Here is a 5,677-nt window from a genome sequence, read left to right as displayed (position 1 = left end):
GCCGAGACGGAGCTAGATGGCTGAGATAAGAGAGATGTAGAGAAGCCTCTAACTAACCTGGGTTAAGGCAATGACTCTTCATGCTAGCTTGCTATTAGGTGCACCCATTATTTGTGCTTTAGAGGATTGTATTTTAAATCAACATTATTTTTGGGTGAATTCTTTTAGAGCGAACGTTTACCACATTCAAACTGTTCTAAACTAGTATCTAAGTTTGTCAAGTATAATCTTTCATCCATTACTTTAAACACGATCCTGAATACCAAAGCGTCAAGAGGTCGTGGCTTCAATTCCCACACGGAGCAATTACTTGTGCGATCTACAAATAGTTGTTTCGGGACTGGTTGTATTTTGCTTGTACTTATATTTGAAAGTCCTTGCGACGCAAGAGCAATTCTTAGTGCGGGGTTGTCTTTTATAAAAAAAAACAGAAGATGCTCTAAATACTTTTTAATCCGGCCCAAAACATAGTCACCCTTCTCTCGTGTGACTACACACTAGCTATTATCTATTCCGTACACGTGGTCGTGTTTCATGAGTTAATACCTTCAGTGAGTGTGCCTCTCAGAGGAGTCGACGTGGTCGATTTAGTTAATCGGGTCGGCCCGGCCGTGGTCAGCTACGTATCTTTGCTAATAGCTAATAAATCTGTTATGCGATGAAGAAGGGTTCAGCCTGCATTACTTGGCTTTATGCTTGTTGATCTTACAATTGCGACCTATTTGGGCTCGTTTGTTTGTCGTGTGTTTAGTGATCTACCTAGTGTCAAAAGTTGTTCAAGCCGTCCTAAGGTCTTTGACATGGCTAAACGACTGTTATCTTACTGACAACTACCGGGATCGACTTTTTACGTGGCCTACTTTGGTAGAGTAATATTGTGCAGGAAGTTTAAGAGTCATAATTATGTTATAGGTATTATTTAACCTTGTAATCTTGATATTTTGAGCTGGTACTTAGTTCATACCATCTGGCCCAGCTAAAAAAGGAAGCCGAGTAATGAAATATATAAAAAAGAATTATTGCCTGTGTATTGATAGCATAATATAATTTGACGAAATTTAGGTTCTTAAACTGAAATACCATGACATGCTTGTCTGTTACTCACCATCACACTGCATAATTTCAATGAAATGGTTATATTATGTATATGTTTAATCGTAAAGGCCGCAATACATAAGTAAACGATGTTAATTGATACATTAATATAATATTGAACTATTAAAAACCGTTTACCGCGGATTTTATTCCAAATAGAGCTACTGACTCTAAAATCCGGGTTTCCAAATAGTTCGATCCGCCAGTATAACAAATTGGAATAAAAACATCCAAACAGTTCGACTATCGAACTTCTGGTAGGAATAGATGGAATAAACGTTAAAAACATTGACCGAAGTGGCTTGAAACAATTTTGGAAAATAAGTAATATTTACTTTACTTGAAAAAGTATTTATAAATACTTCCAAAAACATTTTAAATCTTTAACATTATGAATAAATGAGTGTCATCAAAATCTCATTACCAATGCACTCATACTCAAATGGACGCTATGGACGCAACGGACGCAAGTTTCGTAACGATTACGCGATCGTTTCCGTCCACAGTCCAATGTTATTGACATTGTAGCCGGACTACTTTCGCTGTCGACTGTACTCTTGGACAGGTAGTACAGAATTATGTAAGGCTCTATATCGCGTCTTTGTTAATGTTTAATTCTGTTGAATGTATTTATACATTACTAGCTGACGTTGTTTTGCCATGTAAATTAAAAAAAAGGAGTGTCACTTAGAGGTATGAAAAATAGATGTTGACCGATTCTCAGACCGGTACTTATATGCTTACAAAATTTCATGAGAATCGGTCAAGCCGTTTCGGAGGAGTACGGTATCTAACATTGTTTTGTTTTACCCCGTCACTGTCCCACTGCTGGGCAAGGGTCGGGTCTCCTCCCACACGAGGGAAGGGTTGGACCTTGTGTCCACCACACTTGCCAATTGCGGGTTGGGGACTATGGATGCCCTCAATAAATTTCTCTTGTTTTAATTGTGTTAGATTATAATTATATTCTTCGATTTAATATGTGATAATGTTATAAAAATGAAAGTATATCTAATGTCGCTGTCTAATATCTGTCTGGTACGATTTTGTGACAAAACGGCTGCATTAATTTGAATAAGATTGCGAAGAGTGAACAATACTTTTACTGTCCTTACTTACGTGTGACTTTTGTGTTAATATTCTGTCTGTCTGGGGCATTTTTGCTACTAAACTGTGCAACCGATTTAGATGAAATTTGCTATAAAGGTAGTTGATAGCCTCGGTCTGATAACGGCTACTTTTTTAATCCAAATCAATTCATTTTTTCAAAGTTAAATGATGCTAAACAATAATAACAAGCGTATAATACTAAAATACGCAGGTTACGAAAGACTGTAACAGTTTCGTAATAAAATGATACCGAATAAATCGCATCTTTTTGCTCATTTCGTATTATGTAAAAAATTTTTTCTTCAGCGTAAATAAATCACTATTGTGCAAGAGATTGTTCATCAACAATTTAATGTTCGTAAAATAAAGAGCTACATCTGTGAATGAATAATTTAATGAAATTTATTATTAAACTTGATATTTAATAATTATACAGCCTTCCTTTTCCTGAGCTAAAAACCTTTATATTTAAGTAAAATTCACTTTTATTACCTTTTATTAATGGTGTATGTGTACGAATTATAAACAACTAGCAGCCTCCCGCGACTTCGTCTGTGTCGACTTTAGGTTTATGTATTGTGTATAAAAGGTTTTCCCTTTTTACTCCCTTTGGGAGGGAATTTTCGGGAAATGCTCTCTCAGTGCTCCTTTACACTTCTTAAGGAATCTTCATACCAAATTTAAACTTCTACGCTCAGTAGTTTCGGCTGTCTGTGGTCCATCAGTCAGTCACTCAGTAACAGAAGAGTTTTATATATTATACATTTTTATTATTTATACATATTTATATTTGATTTGACATAGCATAACGACTGTTAACTTAATTGATAACAACATGGATACATTTTTTACGTGTCCTCCAAAATGTGGAATCGTTCAGTGCTATTACACCCAACCAACTTATTAATGGGATGACCACGTCTTAGGTTGCTTTGTTATATGCACTATTATATACACAATGATGGGTTGAATCCCACCCAGAACGTTATAGAATATTTGTGTGATGTATGAATTTAAAAGTATATATTACTAGCTGACCCGCGCAACTTCGTTTGCGTGTATCCCGCTACTTCGACAAATACAGTCAACGCACCAACACATATTGGATACTAATTTTCAATTCACAATAACTTCTCTTTCCCTTAACCGCGTTTAAAATATTAAAATGTTTTTTGGTTTCTGTGACTCTTCTTTGATCGCCCCCCCTATCAGTTTTTGGAAAAAATATTTAAGTAATGTACAGATTTTTTTTGTCTTATATGTATAGATCAAAGTCGTAGTACCTACGCACTACCGCCGACGCGCTATTTATAGGGACGCTGCCCCCGCCGCCGCGGCCGGCCCGTACCGTGCCGTAATACTAATATCGTGATATCTCCTAAACTATATGTCTAAATAACACACTGTAAACTGCAAAAATAATCTAAATTAAATGCTCGTGATGATGAACTTACTTATTTTGATAAGGATATATGTATTATTGGTTATATCACCAGTTAAACATCACCCAACGAATTAAATGTTTTTTTAATACAGAAAAGTAGTTTTTGTGACTGAAATAAAAAAGCTGGATATATGTCATCGCGGACTTTTTTGTAGAACTAATAAAGACCAATGTTTTTGCTATACATTGTTCTTACTTGTATCCAAGGGTATAAGCGGCGCACGCACAAATGCAATCTTCAATTAGATTTTTTTTCTGACTTCTTAGACATAAATCGCTATAACTCAGCTAATATAGTTTCAATGTATTTCAATTATATATAAAAACCTGTCGGAGAAAATACTCTTTCTATTAGTGAAAACCGCATCAAAATCCGTTGCGTTTGCGTTAAAGTTTTATGCATACGAAGGGACTACAGACAAAATGGGCGACTTTGTTTTATACTATGTAGTGATAAGTATAATGTTTATCAGTTTTTTGGTTACCATAGTACAAGCTCTGCTTAGCTTTGATGCAAATAAGTCTGAGCTGTCCAATGATATTTAAATGTAATACTAGCGGACTGGCTCAACTTTGTCCGGGTATAGTACAATTAAAATCTATTTATTCCATTTCCGTTAGAATTTTGATCGATTCCATACAAAACTTGTCCCGGCAGTTACAAACGTATTAAAAGAATTATCTAACTTAGTTCAGTTTTTTAAAAGTTATAGGCGTAGATTATATCCAATCACTATCTTTATCCATGATCCGAAACAGATAAAACCAGGGTCAACGATCTATACGTAAAAAGTGACAATCTTTTTTATACATTACGTTACATAAGTACCGGAAAAGAATGGCCTCGTTGCAACTTGTTTAATACAGTAATAATGTATGGAAGTAGTTTATTATAATTCGTGAAGGTAAACAAAAGGAACAAATAAATTGCGCACACATTTGTCGTGGTTTTAAATTTATATGTTGTTATTGCTAGGTGCATAAGAAGCATTCTGAATGCCTGAATATTGGTGTATTAGATAAATGCAGTACCACGTCTAGTCTTTCAAAAACTCTGTATACCAAATGTTTTCACATAAATTTGATTGTTTTAAATTCAATCTTAGGCATGTGAGATAACAATTATAAAAGTGATTGACCGATCAGGAAAATAACTTTGTTTTTTTGTGTATGTGTATGAACTATACACATACACACATAAACATAAACCTTGTTCCAATTGTGAAGAAAAATGAATTGTGATGAAACTTTGCATGCCTAAAAATTGTCTTACGCATTTCTTGAGGACATACAAGGTTCACAGCTGGCACATGACCAGCGTGGTGGACTTAAGGCCTAAACTCTCCCTCAATTCGGAGAAAGACTCTTACCCAGTTGTGGAACATTGATGGGTTAAACAAAATTACATCGAATACGTTGCTACATTTGACTGCTTAGTATTGTCATATGAGAGGAGAAAAATATTTTTGTCGATCCACAGATAGTTGTTTCTGGTCTGGTTGTACTTTGAATCCGTTGTTTGTAAAAGTCCTCGCGACACAATATGAATTCTTAGTGTGGAAGATGTCTTTTTATTAAATAATGAACAAATAATATAATTAGCAATCTGATCAATACTTCTAACTCTTCTTCTTCTGTCCAGTTTTGTCTTGAACCTGGCGACCTTAGTTTTTCTCCGGCGCCAAGTTAAGGTCCTCAATTGTGCAGGTTGTGGGACATAGAGGGCACTGGGGCAAATGCGCCATGGTTTGTGATGGGGCACCGCAGTCACAGCCATCTTGAATAACTGTTAAACACCACTTGCGCGTTGTATCTCGCCCGCCCAATACTAATACATAAATAAATCAATACAAATTTTATAAAAACTACAGTTTTAAAATACTTTGAACGAAATACTAAGATTCTCACTCACATTGAACATTTGACCCAGTTTGACATCCCGGTTCTTCGAAACGCATCACTGACTGACACAAAAAAAATAATGACGTCACAAACCTGCATGCGATGACATAATAACAAACATTAGCA

Source organism: Anticarsia gemmatalis, chromosome 12 (genome assembly GCF_050436995.1).
Source record: "Anticarsia gemmatalis isolate Benzon Research Colony breed Stoneville strain chromosome 12, ilAntGemm2 primary, whole genome shotgun sequence".
In the NCBI taxonomy this organism is placed as follows: domain Eukaryota; kingdom Metazoa; phylum Arthropoda; class Insecta; order Lepidoptera; family Erebidae; genus Anticarsia; species Anticarsia gemmatalis.
The sequence above is the reverse complement of the archived record's forward strand: the minus strand, read 5'-3'. Positions refer to the sequence as shown.